The 18,417-nt window shown below is 36.0% G+C and overlaps 1 protein-coding gene across 1 annotated transcript in view; it reads left to right on the top strand.

Annotated features, from left to right (window-relative positions):
- Nucleotides 1-4,562: 4,562 nt before the first annotated feature.
- The window catches only part of LOC112652935 (uncharacterized), a 31,890-nt gene continuing 18,035 nt past the window's right edge, over nucleotides 4,563-18,417 (top strand). Inside the window, exons 1-6 of the mRNA XM_049114620.1 lie at nucleotides 4,563-4,585; nucleotides 5,146-5,250; nucleotides 6,276-6,326; nucleotides 7,063-7,118; nucleotides 7,799-7,904; nucleotides 17,196-17,249. The gene's annotated coding sequence lies outside the window, so the exon portion shown is untranslated. The remainder of the gene's footprint in view (nucleotides 4,586-5,145; nucleotides 5,251-6,275; nucleotides 6,327-7,062; nucleotides 7,119-7,798; nucleotides 7,905-17,195; nucleotides 17,250-18,417) is intronic.

The raw sequence follows: 18,417 nt of genomic DNA, 5'->3' as shown, positions 1-18,417 counted from the left end.
TTTCTCATGTGCATGTTGGCCATGTCTATGTCTTCCTCTGTGAGATTTCTGTTCATGTCTTTTGCCCATTTCATGATTGGATTGTTTGTTTCTTTGCTGTCGAGTTTAGTAAGTTCTTTATAGATCTTGGAAACTAGCCCTTTATCTGATATGTCATTTGCAAATATCTTCTCCCATTCTGTAGGTTGTCTTTGAGTTTTGTTGACTGTATCCTTTGCTGTGCAAAAGCTTCTTATCTTGATGAAGTCCCAATAGTTCATTTTTGCTTTTGTTTCTTTTGCCTTCGTGGATGTATCTTGCAAGACATTACTGTGGCCGAGTTCAAAAAGGGTGTTGCCTGTGTTCTTCTCTAGGATTTTAATGGATTCTTGTCTCACATTTAGATCTTTCATCCATTTTGAGTTTATGTTTGTGTATGGTGAAAGAGAGTGGTCTTGTTTCATTCTTCTGCATGTGGATGTCCAATTTTCGGGGGGAGGGGCAAGATCACGGATTCCTTAAATTTTATCTATATACATGTCTCTTTGCCAAGGAGGAATGGTTGATGTCAACAAGCTGGACACAGTTCTAGGAAGTATGGGCATGAGCCTCACAGAAGAGGAACTTAAAGATCTGACACAGAATCTTCCAGAAAATGGTAAACATGTAAACATTACTGTTTTGTAAACAAACTGTACTCCACAGGAGCACAGGAAAATGTGCATTTTCTTAACAAAAAACCCTGAGTATGATTATTTGGAATAAAAAAGCCATTTGGAAAAACTTAGAGGGGAAAAAAAGAGGCTTACAGTGAGACTCAATCCTTTCTCCCATCAGTCTCCTCAACTTCACAACAGCTTTTTGCACTGTGGAGCTAAGCTCAAGGAAATCCGTAGGACTACTGACAAGACAGAGAAAAAGAATAAATCAGAAAAGAGGAAAATGTAAAAGGAGTAAAATAAGACGAAGATGAGGAGAGGTGGCAGTAGAATATGATGAGGAATAGAAGGAAGAAATTATAATAATTGAATATTACTAAAGTGCTACCAGGAATTTTCTTAAGTAAATAGTGATAGTCCTATTTCTGGTAGCTATTCAGAATAGAACGTTAAGGGACAGCTGGGTGGCTCAGGCAGTTCAGTGTCTGCCTGTAGCTCAGGTCAGGTCATGATCTCCAGGTCCTGAGATTGAGCCACACCTCAGGCTCTGGGCTCAGCGGGGAGTCTGCTTCTCTCTTTCTCTCAATCTCTCTCTCTCTCCCTGTCCCTCCCTCCCTTCATCCCTCCTTCTTCTCTACCTCTCTTTCCCACTGCCCCTCTCCCCCACTGTTCTCTCTCTCTCAAATAAATAAGTAAATAAATAAAATCTTTTTAAAAATAGAAAGTTAAAAAGAATAAGGAGTGATGAATATGACTGCCCCTTCACTGTGGATGGCAGCCACCACAGAGGAAGACCATTGTGGTGAGTCTAGGAAGTAAGTCCTGTTTCTCCCACTCCTGACACTATGGACTGCCACATCTCTAGGAGTTTCCATGAGTCCATGCTAATGTTCAGGAATTTTAAATTCCATTTGTAAGGTGGAAACAGTGAGGCTTTTCCTAACTTCCCTATTCATGTTTCAGAATCAATGAACAACATGTATATAATTTTTATTGGCATATTTTCTTGGTAACTTGCCATTTGTTTGATCCTACGAAACAAACCTGAGCAGAGATTTATATGCAAGAGGTTTCTTGGGGGATACTCTCAGGACAATATCTATAAGGGAATGAAGGAAGCAGGATTGGGCAGAGGAAGTTTACCTATAGTTCAATTGCTACAGAAGCCTCTGCTGGCCTCCAGGGGCTGTGCCTTGGTGCCTACACGAACTCGTCATTGAGTGTAAGCTGTTCTCAGAAAGGGGACATAATCTTAGGTGAGGCAGCTCCTTTGATGCTGATGGGGAGCCTCGCATGGTGAGTTATCATACAGAGTCAAACCAGTGCAGTAGTGAAAGGCACAGACTCTGAAGCCAGACTGACTAGGTTTGAATTCTGACCCTTCAGCTTAAAATTTGTGTCACCTGAATGTTTCTATGCCTTAGTTTCTTCATCTATGAAAGTGGTACATTAAGAACACCTACTTAATAAGAGATTTTATAAGGATTAAATCAGACCGGTGCCTGGCACATAATAGTGTTCAATGATGTTGCTTATTATTATCGTCATTTTGTTATTTTTATAATCATTACTATTATTATTAAGTCCCTCTAAAAGCTTGTGGGATTCTATTTACAAACCTTTTCAAAATGTTCACTTGACATCAATCATTTAGAAAAACTTTGAGAAAGACCCAATACTAAAGTAAAGACAAACCTTTTCTCTTGACATTTACATCACTCTCTTAGTGGTTTCTTTTACTGTGAAGTCTACACATTGCTGAGAATGTCACCAGGATTGGTGAAGGGCCAGGAAGGAGGCAAGGAAAAAGAAAAAATGTAGAAATAGAGTGCAGAGGAGAGGACAGGACCTGTGACCATGGAATATAAGAGAATTTAAAAGAGCCAAATGGAAATAAATAAGGGAGAAACAGAGAAAGCCTAATGAGCATAAGGATTAAAATTTCACCCCAAATCGCTTTAAATTTGCAGAGACCAAAAAAAAAAAATTTTGCAGAGACCATGTTCCCCCAGCTATTTAAAATATGGCGAAAGAAATAGTGTGTCACCATTTTTGTTCCCTCATAGACCCTTTTTCACGGAGCAAAGTTATCCACAGTTTGGGCCAGCATGTTTGACATGTTCTCCCTTCTTAGAAGGCTTTAGGATTCCCATATGATGTATGCAGACTCCATCCATCATCCAAGAGCTGATAACAGGCTTTAGGTCCCTCTTAATAAGCTAGAAACAGGGCAGGCGGCTAAGCGGTTTAGTGCTGCCTTCAGCCCAGGGTGTGATCCTGGAGACCCGGAATCGAGTCCCACGTCAGGCTCCCTGCATGGAGCCTGCTTCTCCCCTTGCCTGTGTTTCTGCCTCTCTCTCTCTCTCTATCTCTCTCATGAATAAATAAATGAAATCTTAAAAATAAATAAATAAATAAATAAATAAATAAATAAATAAATAAATAAATAAGCAAGCAAGCTAGAAACAAGCTCTGGTTTCTAAGAAATGTTAAATAAGATTGAAGTGCGACTATTCAGAAAGTGATTCCCTTCTGGAAGGACAAGAACTGTAATATGTTAACCTTAGAAGATTCCAGTAAGGCCAAAAAATATCTCACCTGGAACATTTCCTACATAGCTACTTCCATTGAGCAAATCCGTTTTTTCTCACCTTATTCCAATGCTGTTCTGTCTCATCTTTTGCCATTTCTTACTTTCCATTTATCAGAGATAAGCTTCTTATAAAAGATATTTTGTTAAACTACTCTTTTATTGTCCATTATTTTTGATCTACCAGTGCAACATGTGTGTTTTGTTTCTTTATTTTGTTTGTTTTCTTGAATTTACACTAATATTCAGAGAAACAGGATTCTAGATGTGGACCATTCAACTTTTGCCTTAAAGACCTTCTTTTAGCTCAAAATGCCTATCTAAGATCATAATGGATTTTCTTATTGTCCTTATTAGTTACATTTTCTCAATAATGTAGTTTATATTTCAAACTTTGTCTTCTTAGTCAAACAGTAGGTAAATAGTCAGAAAATAAATGCACAAAAATGTTTTTTGCTGCTTTTCTCTTTCTGGGAACACAATATAATTGAGATTCTGATTTAGTGAGCTAATTCTATGTAGCGTTTCCATATTATTGTCCCTTTAAAAATTGATACACAGACATCTGGGTGGCTCAGTCAGTTGAACATCCAACTCTTGGTTTTAGTTCAGGTCATGATCTCAGGGTAATGAGATCGAATCCCACATCCACCTTTACAGTCTGTGAGAAGGCTGCTTGAGATTCTCTCTCCCCCTCTTTCGCTGTCCCTCACCCCCCATGTGCTTGCTTGCATGTTCTCTCTCTTTCTGTCTCAAATAAATAAATTTTTTAAAAAATTTTAAATAAAAACTGATAAAATGAACCATTGAATATCTATTACATGTAAAGGCTACAGTTAACCTCTAGTATGTCTTAAATCATTTCTAACCTATGCATATAAAGAATCAATGAAGTCTTTTCAGTTTAATTGAAATAATGATTAAATAGTGAGTATGGGCTGACTTTAAATGAATGGAAATTTTCCAAACTTAAAACATTCAAATATTGTAGATGTTAACTTTTTAATTTTTCCCAATAGCCTGGGTAAATAATAATTTTCTAAGATCCAAATGCTAAAAAGAAGCTAAGATAGAAGGGGTTTTCTTAACATATTCTTTTATGGCTAAAAGTTTTAATATCTTAAAGCAAAAAAGTTAATGTCATATTAACTGTATTTGTGAAGCTTAAAACCCTTTTCTTCTTCACACTAATGAAAGGGGTAAATAGGATAAGATTCTAGAGCAAATGATAATTACTAAATTCTTTTTGTTCATTTTCTCATCTCTAGTGCTATATAAGTGTAATTTGTATGTTGTCTTTCAGTTGACAGGAAAGTTGATCTGAAACAGGTAATGGATGCAGTGAAATCTTTCACAGGTTAGTGATACATTACTAATAAACTGGGGGCCTCAAGGCTTTACAATAATTTCTGTTTTCCTGTGATGTTTTCCCAATATTCTGCCACTAGATCCAATAGAAAGTTTTGTCTTAAATTATATAAATTTAAGTTTGGCAAAAGGGAGTAAAAATAAAACAATACAAAAAACATCTACAGGACTAAATCTTAGTAAGATCCTGATTTCTGTAGAGTTTTACTTCCTAATAAAATATTTCCCTGCACAAAACTCTAGATAGGCACAGCACGGTAAGTGGCACAGTGAATTTTTGAGGGAATGAGTTAACATTGGCAAGAATACATTATTAATAAAGTCATATAACTCTTTCTTACATTAGCTACCTATGTGGATTAATTTTAACAGTAATAGGGACTAATTTATTTTTCCCAGAATTTAAAAAGATCCCTTACCTTTTAGTATAAAAGATCAACTAAGGTTTCAAGACTATGTAATGAATGAGGACTTGCATTGTGTTTTTGCTATCTAACCTAAAAGTGGGGATCATCAATAATATGTACACCTATTTCTAATGTTTTGAAGGTGAAAAGGTTGATATCAATAACTTGGAAAATTTACTGAGAAATATGGGGATCGAACTTGCTGATACAGAATATACAAAGCTGGTGAAAGCCCGGCCACTTAGTGGTAAGCCTAAAATATACAGCTGGAAATTTTTTAATGACTAGACTTTGCATAAGCCTGAGAGGGAAGTCCAAAAGCTACTGGAGCTTTAGGCATTAGAATTTAATGCCTAAAGACTACTGGAAAATAGAAAATTTGGGTTATTTTTAAAAACCTGTCACCCAGAGGATATTTTACAAATTAAGTGGTTTGTACTCTCCAAAAAAATGTTAAAATCATGAAGTACAAAGACTGAAGAATTGTCCTACACTAAAGAGTAAAGAGAGGACACCTAGGTGGCTCAGTCAGTTAAGCATCTGCCTTCGGCTTGGGCCATAATCTCAGGGTCCTGGGATGGAGCCCTGCTTTCAGGCTCTCTGTTCAGCAAGGGGCCTACTTCTCCATCTCCCTTTGTCCCTCCCCTCTCCCCAACTTGTACTTGCTCTCTCTTTCTCAAATAAATAAATAAAATTGTTCTTTTTTAAAGTATAACAAAAAAATAAATAAATAAAGTATAACAAGACATGACAACTTAATGCTTAATTGCTATAGATGATATCAATGGAGCAATTAGTGAAATTTGAGTAAATTCTGTACATAAGTTAAGTGTACCATACCAATTTTAAACTTTTAATTTGGATAATTATACTGTGGTTATGTGAGAAAAATATATATGCATGTTTATATATGTATGTATATATTTTTAATTTTTATTTTAATTCAATTTAATTAACATATACTGTATTATTAGTTTCAGAGGTAGAATTTAGTGATTTATCAGTTATATACTTTTTTATAAAGAAAATACACACTGAAGTATTCAGAAGTTGAGGGCATTGTGTCTCGAACTCACAAATTCAGAAAAAAATAACATTCACATACAGAAAGGATAATAAAACAAATATAGTAAAATGTTAACACTTGAAAAATCTGAGTTAAGAGTACAAGAATTTTTGTACTATTTTTGCCACTTTCTGTAAGTCTCAAACCACATTAAAATAAAAGGCTAAAATTAAAAATTAATAAAGCTCTGTCATTGTCATATATAGATTTTGGTTTGAGAATCTCTAAACTCTCCAGTGAAAACCTGCCATGATAAGGTAAGCAATGACCCAAATGTTGCTTAGAAAAAATTTTAATATGGTTGGATTTTTTGGTTCCTATTAACTTTTTATTTTTATTTTGACATAATTGCAAACTTATAGTGAAGTCTCAAGAATAGTACAAAGAACTCCCTTTATTCAGAATCACCAATTTGTTCAGTTTACCCACTTGTTTTATCATTTATTATAATACTTTCTTTTTCTCTCTCCAACACACATACACACTTTTTTCTGAATCAATTGCAGAAATATTTACCATCAAACACCCAAAAATAACAAATTTACAAGATTTAAAACTTCTGCATGAGAGGAAAAAAAGCAAATTACAATTTAGAGAAACTATTTGCATCAGGTGTAATAAAAATATAATGAAGGGCTTCTTAAAGACCTTTTTGTTAAGTAAAAAGACAACCCAATGTAAGAATGGACACTGGACAAAGGACATCAACATGTGTGTGTAAATGGATGTGAAATACCTGAAATACTTTTATTTTTGCAACCTGATCATATGTATTTCAGCATGATAGAATTCTGCTAAAAATAGCCTTGTGAGACAAAGTGTACATTTAAAGGTTTCAGCATTCCTTAACTTTAGTGCTACTTCTAGGTAAAATAGAACAAAATGTTCTAGAAGAAATTATTATTATTTCTGAATATAAGAAATAAATTATATTCTTATGCATTCTCTTATTTATTATCCTGTATCATAAAGTAACTCCATTTTTTAAAACAGATGGTGGAAACGTGTATCAAAATAGACTATTACAGGCTATGAAGTCTTTAAAAAAAGTAAGAATTCTAATGCATTGTTGTTGTCTGAAATCTTCAAACTTTGCAAAAGATTTTGAGTCCTATTTCCCTCTTTATATTTTTATTCCTTACTTTTGCTTCTTTCACTGTATTTTCACTTAACAGAGAAATGGTGTATGTACTTTTATCCTCATAGGAAATAACATACTTGGAAATGTCCTAATTTTATTCCCAAATAAATAACTGGCATTTGGATATGCACAGCAAAATTGAAGTAGAGAAATAGCTTCACTTTACCACATTTAGGAAAGCTGTCCAGCAGCAGACACAGCCAATCTTGGAGTCTGAGCAATGAAATAAATACTTCTTATTGTGTGTTAGGATTGTTAGAAGTAACAGATGAGTAGGTGCCAGTTGCCGTTAAACCTGATTTCCTTCTTCTAAGAACTTCTTTTCTATGAAGACTTGTCACCAATATTGGTTTTAAGGAAATGTATTCCATTTCCATTGTTCCTATTGACTTTCTCTATACTCTTGATAAAGCCAAATGGAAGTTATAGTCTTATCAGTAATGGCAATAAGAATACAAAGATGCAAATCATATTTTTGTTGTCTCTTATAAATAGCTATGCATACGCACTAAAAACAGTCAAAGGCATTAAAGTATTTTTCATGTTTTAGATCATTTATTCTCCTGTTCCTTTTCTGCCCTTCTTAAGGGGGAAAAGTTGGTATAAAAAAACTTGATACCTCTTCTGGAAAAGATGGATATCAAGCTCACTGAAAAAGAACTTGCACAGCTGAGAGAAAATCTACATGTTGATGGTATGGATAATAGATATTAATGTCAGTCCCTAAAAGGAATTTTTTCTGTCTTGTAGATAAGATTTTCTAATGCTAGATTTAGTTAGTGGTATAATAAATGTTCAAAATCTTAGGGAACCCTAAAATTAGGAGCAAGGCACAGATGCCCACTGATGTTACTGCCATGCAACATTGTTTAAAGGTTCTAGCTACTGCAGTGAGAAAGTAAGATGTAAAAATATTGGGAAAGACACTGTAACCTTTAGTTTCAGATGGTATGTGTATCTAGGAAACCCAAGAAACACACAAACTAAAAGAAATCTATTAGAACTGAGTCTTCAATAAGCCATTTTGATTCAGGTGGCTCAACATAAGATAAATGTGCAAAACTTAATTGCTTTCCCTAAGCTAGCAAAAACCGAGTAGAAATAGAAATAGGAAAAATATCTGATTTATAACATCAACAAAAACCATTAAATATCTAGGAATGAATTTTATAGAAATAGGATTCATATAAATAAAACTATAAAATCTTGACTGGAACATAAAATAAAATATTAATGTTCTTGAAAAATAAACTAACAGGATCAGATGTTAAATCAAACTCTCATGAATCAGAGATGTAACCAAGTATCAAGCTTTACTAAATAATGTCAAGGATAAAAGCAATCAAAAAAAGCAAATACAAGTCTGAAATGTCAAGAGCAACTTCATAGTTTCTTCCTTCCCGTGTTGGACATGCCATTCTGGCCCAGAATAAATGAAGTCTCTCTGTGAATGCCACAGGGTCACCTTACACAACAGAAGCACTTAAATTATGAAACATCTCCAGAGAGTTGTATAGCCTATGTTACTTTTCCAGGGAGCCATGCCTCATAAGTCATGGGTTCTATTTACTGTAGGTAATTCTTATCCAGAGACATACTGCTAAGGGCATTTCAAACATAAAATCTCTTCCCATAACTAATATTATTAGTCTGTTTATCTGGAGGATAAACAGACTATCTTGACAAAGATATTAAACTGGGTCACTTGCCTCCTTTTTTCCTCCAAGGGCATCCCCACAGTAAAGGAAGTTAATGTATTATAGACCATCTATTAAAACTCTTTCCTCTCAAAAATATTTAATATAAAATTTTCAGAATCCTAGTGGGGTCTTATTATAAGAGCTTATAAATTATTTAAAAGAACAAATGAAAGAATAAATGCCCAACTCTAACCAAGAAAATTATGAAAAAGAAAACTAGGATGGAGATTTGCTCTACCATATATCAGCAGTTACTATAAAACTACTATAATCAAAACAAAGTTTCATTGTAAGTAATAGATAAAGGAGTAGACTAAAAAAATAGTTAAAAAATAGATCCCAGTATAATTGCTATGTTGATTTATATTAAATGATTTTTAAATAGTATTGACAATCTGTCTAAAAGAAAAAAATTAGAAATCTCTTACCTTACAAATAAATAAAATACTTTCTATGTGAATTGAAGCTTTAAATGTAAAATATAAATAAAGAAAAATATTAGGAAAAATTGGGGGAATATTTTATGACATTAGGTTGAAGGAGATTTTCTTAAATAAGCAAGAAAAGAAAAAAAATAAATGTATTTGCCTAAACAAAAAGTTTAATATGTGATATTGAAAAAGGCACAGTTTCAGTTAGGATTTGATCAAGAAAGCAGAGTGATCTAGGATAAGGGATTCGTTATTGCGAAATAAACTTGACACAGTTACAGAAGCTGGTAAAATACATGAAGGTTATTGCTCTGCATCTTATGTCTAGGAGACATGAACTCTTTTTTTTAAGATTTTATTTATTTATTTTTTTAAAGATTTTATTTATTTATTCATGAGAGACACAGAGAAAGAGGCAGAGACACAGGCAGAGGCAGAGGGAGAAGCAGACTCCAAGCTGGGAGCCCAATGCAGGACTTGATCCTCGGTCTCCAGGACGCCCTGGGCTGAAGGCAGACACTTAACTGCTGAGCCACCCAGGCGTCCCTATTTTTTTAAGATTTTATTTATTTAGTCATAAAAAAGAAGAAAATCTACCATATGTGACAACATGGATGGACCTTGAGGGCTAAGTGAAATAAGTCAGACAAAGAAAGGCAAATACTGTATGATCTCCTTTATATGTTTAATATAAAAATCCCAAACTCATGGAAACAGAACAGATTGGTATCAAGGAAAAAAAATGGAAGAAAGTTTAAAAATTAAGGACATGAGTATCCAGATGGAATAGCCTACTTCGTGACCAGCAAAAATTAATCTTTAGTTGCTTAGGCAATCATACTGTTGTAAATTTCAGAATCCTAAGAACTATAAAAATAAAGAGTAAATCCCAAAAAACAAAGATGATAAACCAAAGAATTAAAGGCCTAAGTATATTTTACAGTTACAAAAATCATATATAAAAAATTTAAAATAGGGGTGCCTCAGTGGCTCAGTTGGTTGGGCATCTGACTCTTGATTTTGGCTCAGGTTATGGTCTCAAGGTCCTGAGATTGAGCCCTGTATCTTAAGGAATCTGCTTGAGATTCTCTCCCCCTCTTTCTGTTCCTCTCCCTGCTCATGCACACTCTCTCTCAAATAAATCTTCTTTAAAATTTTAAAATAAAAATATTCCCCCAAAAATAAGAAAAGAGGATTAAGGTCATCCCTAGTAGTATAAGTATTGGAAATTAAATAAATAAATGTTAGTTATAATAACTAAAAGACATTCACTAACATCGATTATTGAAGAAACACAGGAATAAGCATATAATTCAGTTAGGGAGAAAACAACCAGAAGAACTAAAAACAAAATAGCAAAACGTGGTGATGAGAAGTAGAACCTAAGGGTAAGAGATTGAGGATGGATAGAAAGTAGCTATTCTGTCAATTTTGTCTTTTTTTTTAATAAATTTATTTTTTATTGGTGTTCAATTTACCAACATACAGAATAACACCCAGTGCTCATCCCGTCAAGTGCCCCCCTCAGTGCCCGTCACCCAGTCACCCCCACCCCCCGCCCTCCTCCCCTTCCACCTCCCCTAGTTCGTTTCCCAGAGTTAGGAGTCTTTATGTTCTGTCTCCCTTTCTGATATTTCCCACACATTTCTTCTCCCTTCCCTTATATTCCCTTTCACTATTATTTATATTCCCCACATGAATGAGACCATATAATGTTTGTCCTTCTCCAATTGACTTACTTCACTCAGCATAATACCATCCAGTTCCATCCACGTCGAAGCAAATAGTGGGTATTTGTCGTTTCTAATGGCTGAGTAATATTCCATTGTATACATAAACCACATCTTCTTTATCCATTCATCTTTTGATGGATACCGAGGCTCCTTCCACAGTTTGCTATTGTAATTTTGTCTTGTATGTATTGATTTTTATCTCTCTTTTTCCAGTTTTATTGAGTTACAATTGACATATTCATAAGTTTAAGAATAATGATTTGGTAATACATGTATTACAAAATGATTAAATCCCACAAGAAGTTTAGTTAACATATATCATTTCATAGTTACAAATTTTTGTTTTTAGGATGACAACTCTTTTCCCCCAAATTTTTTATTTAAATTCTAGTTAGTTAACATTTAGTGTAATATTGGTTTCAGGGGTAGAAGTTAGTGATTCATCATTTATATATAACACCCAGTGTTCATCGTAACAAGTGCCCTCCTTAATACCTAGCACCTATTTAGCCCATCCCCCACCCACCTCCCTCTGTCACCCTTAGTTTGTTCTTTATCATGAAGAGTCTCTTATGGTTTGTTTCCCTCTTTTTTTCCCCCTTCCCTTATGTTCGTTCATCTGTTTTGTTTCCTAAATTCTACATATGAGTGAAATCGTATGGTATTTGTCTTTCTCTGACTGATTTGTTTCACTTAGCATAATATGCTATAGCTCAATCCACATCATTGCAAATGGCAAGATTTCATTCTTTTTGATGGCTAAGTAATATTCCATTGATACCACATCTTTATTCATTTAGGATGACAACTCTTAAGTCTATCGGCAATTTTCAAATATACAATGCAGTATTGTTAACTATAGTCATCATGCTGTATATTATATCCCAGAAATTATTTATATTATAAGTAGAAGTTTGTAATTTTGACCACCTTTACCAATTTCCCCCACACTCCAGCCCCATGGCAATCACCAGTCTGTTCTGTTTCCATGAGTTTGAGTTTTTTATATTAGACATATAAAGGAGATCATACAATGTTTGCTTTTCTTTGACTTATTTCACTTAGCCCTCAAGGTCCATCCATGTTGTCACATATGGTATATTTTCTTCTTTTTTATGACTGAATAATATTCCATTGTATATATACACCACATTCTCTTTATCCATTCATCCACTGATAGATGCTTAGGTTGTTTCCATGTTTTTGCTATTATAAATAAATTATGCTACAATGGATGTGGGGGTACAGATATCTCTTCAAGATAGTAATTTTTTTTACTTTGGATATATACACAGAAGTGTAATTGCTGGATCATATGATAGTTCTATTTTTTAATTGTTTTAAATTTTTTATTTATTTATGATAGTCACATTGAGAGAGAGAGAGAGAGAGAGAGGCAGAGACACAGGCAGAGGGAGAAGCAGGCTCCATGCACCGGGAGCCCGATGTGGGATTCGATCCCGGGTCTCCAGGATCACGCCCTGGGCCAAAGGCAGGCGCCAAACTGCTGCACCACCCAGGGATCCCCTATTTTTTAATTTTTTGAGGAAACTTCATACTCTTCACATTGGCTGCATCAGTTTACACTTTCACCAATAGTGCACAAGGGTTCCCTTTCCCCCACATCCTTGCCAGTACTTGCTATCTCTTGTCTTTTTGATACTAACCATTCTAACAGGTGGAAGATGATATTTCATTGTGATTCTGATTTGCATCTCCCTGATGATTAGTGAGGATGAGCTACTTTCTCATGGACCTTGTAAGTGAGCTTGGCAGTGTTCTGTCCCCTTAAATTTTGGAGTTTGAGAAGGATTGGTCTTAACTCTTCATTAAATGTTTACTTTAAATTCACCAATAAAACCATCTGATCCTGGACTTTTGTTGGGGAAATTTTGATTATTGACTCAATATCCTTAGTTGTTATTGGTCTCTTCAGATTTTCTATTTCTTGATGACTCAGTCTTAGTAGGTTATATGTTTCTAGGAATTTATCCATTTTTCTAGGTTGTCAAATTTTTTGGCTCTGCTCAGTCACCATTATAAGCATATCCTTAAGATGGGCTGTATAGCTTCCCAGGTATTTTGGTTAGGCTTCCTGATCAGACAGAGCTGGAGGCTATATTCATCCATGATTAGGACTTTGAATGTCCTTCCCAGCCCAGGAGTCTCTATAGTACAGGCTCCTTTGCTGATATGGCTTATTGGCTGGGTACCTGATCAGACAGGACTATCCATTGTTTTCCCTAGACAGGCAGTGCCACCAAGCTCAGCTCTGGAGATGGGCAGAGCCAACAACTGAGTTCTTCATTCAGGCACTGCTGCAAGAAGGACTGTAAGGTGACCTACACAGTCTCTGGGATACTCCCAATAGGCTTCTTGGTCAGGCAGGACAGAGGGCTATACCCAGCAGTAGGCAGGAGTCATAAATTTGCTTCCTCTCCTGGGTAGGGTGGCAGAACAGGCTCCAAGGCCATCATGGCTTATTGGCTGGGGACCCTAATCACCCAGAACAGTTCTTTGGCCAGAGGGGCCACCAGCTTGTCTCCACAGAGGGGCAAAGCCACTGTCTTTTTTTTTACTCAGACACTTTTATTTACTCAGGCACTGCTGCTAGAAGAAACACAGTCTGCCAGGATTCAAGGGCTGGTTGCTCTAAGCCATGCTCCCCTTCCCAGGGAGGTCAAATCCAGTGGTCAAGTTCCACAGATTCTTCTGCAATACCTATGAGACAAGACCCAGATGGGCCTTGCAGGAAGCAATCTATAACTCTGAAGGAGCTGGATGTTCCCCTCGGGCTCTTTTTCCCACCAGAGAAACTGTAGCTCTGGGAAGCCCTCTCGGTGCAGCACTGGACCAGCCCAGGAGAGGGGCAGTACTGTCAGAGTACAGCCAATTCTCTCACCCTTCGAAGGCAGTCCTTCTCAGCCTCTGTAGTTTAGGGAGATGCTTCAGCCTCACCACCGTATTCTGGGATTTTCCCAATGATGTCTTGTCTATGGATACTTGGAAGATGGTCTTTTTGTGAGGGGGACTGAAGTCGGGAATGACCTATGTCACCATCTTGATGACATCACTCTCTTATTTCAGTATAAGCTTTTGTTAGAAGCAATTATGATGTAACATTAAATAAAGTTAAAATAAAATGCAAATTGGTCTATATCATCTCTGAACTTATAACCCCTCACTGATTCTGTATAATCTAGTAGATAAGAGCTAAGCTTTTTAAATTAGCTTACAAATCCCTCAATTATCTGAGCTCAACCTGCTGCCTCTCTTATATGAACTTTTCTCTCCCAAATCTGTACTTTATTCTTCTGCCATGCTCAACTGACTGTGGTTCTCCATACATTGTGTATGTATGTATATATATGTTGTATATATTATATTTGTTGTACCTAGGTTTTGAGGTGTTGTGGTTTTTTGTTTTTGTGTGTGTGTGTTTTTTTTTTTTTTACATTTCTCAGCCTCTCTTCCATGTAGAAGGCTCTTTTTATGCATGCCCCTTTCTTTTAGTTAAAGTTTGATATTTTAACTTGATCAGGCACTACATACTCCAGGATACAATCATTTAACAGCCTAATTTGCATTAATGGTTCCTATATGATCTGTGGCACTCACAGCTCATGACAATACCTGAAGGGTTACGAGATAGCTGACCAATAACAATGATCCAGAAACACTGGAAAAATTGCCTTTTCCTTTGTGCAACTCCAATATCTAAGACATCTTTTTACAAATATATAGATCAGCTTAAATCCTTGAAATTCAGGATTTAATGATTTAATGAAAGTGTGGGTAAAATTATGATATTAATGGAACTTATCTGGAATTTTTCATCAACATGCATCCTTTGTATATGTTTTTGGAGCTCATGACATTGAGTATACATCTCAATTGTCACTTCTTTGCATAGCTAATGGAAAACTTGATCTGAGTAAAGTGATGGATGGAGTAAAAGCTGTTACAGGTGAGTGAGAAATTAATGTAAATATAGGATCCTATTTTTTATAATGATTATTTTTCTTCATGCCTTAATTGATATGCTAATTCTATCTTTTTTGCCATTTGTTTAGTGTTTTCATACCAGAAATCCAAAAGTTGGAGTATTTTCTGATGTGTTTTCCACTAATACAGTTCATTTTCCTTATTTTAAGACAGCCATGAGGCACCAGGGTGGCTCAGTTGGTTAAGCATCTGCCTTCAGCACAAGTCATGAGACCAGGGTCCTATGATTGAACCTCCTGTAGGGCTCTCTGCTCAGCAAAGAGCCTGCTTCTCCATCTCCCTCTGCCTGCCACTCCCCCTGCTTGTGCTCTCGCGCACTTGCTCTCACTTCTGTCAAATAAATAAGATATTAAAAAAAATAAGACAGCCAGAATTTGCAATAAAAGGTGAAATGATCTTTGGAAAAGACTCTGGTAATCACTTAAAGAAGACGTGATAGGTTCTTCATGTCGATAGAATTATTAGGATAAGCTGTTTGCAGTTTGCTAATTAACAAAAGAGATTTATAATGCCCATTTTTTGTCATTATCATTTTGAGTTTGTTAGTCCAGGCCTTCCAAGAAACCAAGGAAGGATTAAACATGAAGGACATTATTAGGGGAAATGTCTGCCTAAGAGAAAATAAGGAGGAAACATGAAAATGCTGGGAGGCTGTCAGACTGCAATGCAAATCTGACACCAAGTGAAGGAAAGAGGAAGAAAAGGTTGGGTGGAAGCATCCTAGATTGCAATTCAGTCCAAAGATGATCTGGCAATACTGCTTTCAAGAATCCTCTGGTTAGGGGCACTTGGGTGGCTTGGTTTGTTTAAGTGTCTGCCTTTGGCTCAGGTCATGATCTTGGGGTCCTAGTGTCCAGTCCTACATTGAGCTCCCTGTTTAACGGGGAGTCTACTTCTCCCTTGTCCTCTGCTCTTCCACCCCATTCATGTGTGCACTCACTTGTGCATGCTCTCTCTCTCTCTCTCTCTCTCACTCACTCTCTCAAATAAATAAATAAAATCAGTGAAAGAAGAAGGAGGAGGAGGAGGAGGAGGAGGAGAAGGGAAAGGAAAGGAAAAAGAAAAGAAAAGAAAAGAAAGAAAAGAAAAGAAAAGAAAGAAAAGAAAAGAAAAGAAAAAAAAACCCTAAGGTCAAAGTCATCATCCCATCTCCCTCAGGAACAGGGCTCTCTTAGTATCTATGCTGCATCCAGTCCTTGGCCAGTGCCAATGGTAGGTATGGCCTTAGTGCAAAAAAACACAGATTAATTTTAAGACAGAAGGTGTGGCCCTTGGTTAATTATGTTCTCCATAGTTAGAAGTCCTACAGAATATATTCTCATGGTTACCAGTGAGAGTGCCCTCTCTTATTAGCCTTTAGAAAACCAATTATGTTTCCATGAATGACATTACTTCTATTTATTTGGTCAGAGCTCAGAGATCCTCACTTTCCCCAGCTTGTACTCATTTTGTATAGGGATCATAATTTAGTTTCATTATTTGAAATTGTTCAATTGTACATCAATTCCATGGATGTCATTATTTTAATCCTTTTATTAAGGAGAAAAGGCAGATCCCAACAGTGTGAAAACTGCCCTGGAAAACCATGGGGATAGAGCTCAAACATAAAGAATCCTTGAACCTGGTCCAACATTTTCCTTCTAAGAGTAAGCATTTTAAATACTGATATAACCAGAAAGAGGTTTTCGATTTCTGTGTCTTGAGAACCTCTAAAATTATCTTCATTTTCTCAGCTCAAGGAAATAGAAAGTTCATCTTTAAAAAAATTTTTTTAGAACATCCATTTATACCTGAAATGAATCCCTATTACACAGTTTTACTTTTCGATTGGGAAACAGCATTTCCATTATGATGAGTGCTATTATCAAGAATGAAAAAAGGGGGGGTGTTAATCTGGGATTTGGGGAAAGAAGAAAAGGATTGTTTAGAAATGAATAAAGCAGAATTGGGGAAAGAAAAGAGGCATGAGTGTTGTAGAATGCTTGGTGTGTTAATTTCACCCAGTTTTCTCTCAAATTTTATTATAAGAGAAATGTCCTGAAAAGTCACTTTTCCTAACAATATTCTAATCATTTTCCACATTTCTCTGCAATTTAAATTCTGCCTTTTCTTATAGATGATGACAAGATCTTTCAAAACAGGTTGAGAGAAGTTCTGAAGTCTCTAAAAGGTATGTGAGCAGCATAATGAAAGTGCAGACAAATGGGATCCTTGCATTTATATTGTTTCCAAGATGTTAGTGAATACTGCTATCTCACATATACTGATTGCAAATGTATGCTACCACTGAAGATCAAGCTTCACTTTAGCTGCCAATCTTTTACTTTGAATCCAGGAAGAAAGTCTTCCACTTTCTCAAGATTTTGCCAAACTTTTCAAGAAAACAAATATCCAATATCAAGTTTTTTTATATAAATTTATTTTTTATTGGTGTTCAATTTGCCAACATATAGAATAACACCCAGTGCTCATCTCGTCAAGTGCCCCCCTCAGTGCCCGTCACCCAGTCACCCCCACGCCCCACCCACCTCCCCTTCCACCACCCCTAGTTCGTTTCCCAAAGTTAGGAGTCTTTCATTTTCTGTCTCCCTTTCTGATATTTCCCACTCATTTTTTCTCCTTTCCCTTTTACTCCCTTTCACTATTTTTTATATTCCCCAAATGAATGAGACCATATAATGTTTGTCCTTCTCCGATTGACTTATTTCACTCAGCATAATACCATCCAGTTCCATCCATGTCGAAGCAAATGGTGGGTATTTGTCGTTTCTAATGGCTGAGTAATATTCCATTGTATACATATACCACATCTTCTTTATCCATTCACCTTTCGATGGACACCGAGGCTCCTTCCACAGTTTGGCTATTGTGGACATTGCTGCTATAAACATCGCGGTGCAGGTGTCCCAGCATTTCATTGCATCTGTATCTTTGGGATAAATCCCCAGCAGTGCAATTGCTGGGTCATAGGACAGATATATTTTTAACTCTTTGAGGAACCTCCACACAGTTTTCCAGAGTGACTGTGCCAATTCACATTCCCACCAACAGTGCAGGAGGGTTCCCCTTTCTCCACATCCTCTCCAACAATTGTTGTTTCCTGCTTTGTTAATTTTCCCCATTCTCACTGGTGTGAGGTGGTATCTCATTGTGGTTTTGATTTTTATTTCCCTGATGGCAAGTGATGCAGAGCATTTTCTCATATGCATGTTGGCCATGTCTATGTCTTCCTCTGTGAGATTTCTCTTCATGTCTTTTGCCCATTTCATGATTGGATTATTTGTTTCTTTCCTGTTGAGTTTAATAAGTTCTTTATAGATCTTGGAAACTAGCCCTTT

Source organism: Canis lupus, chromosome 9, assembly GCF_003254725.2.
Source record: "Canis lupus dingo isolate Sandy chromosome 9, ASM325472v2, whole genome shotgun sequence".
Classification (NCBI taxonomy): Eukaryota; Metazoa; Chordata; class Mammalia; order Carnivora; family Canidae; genus Canis; species Canis lupus.
This window is presented reverse-complemented; position numbering and strand designations above follow the sequence as displayed.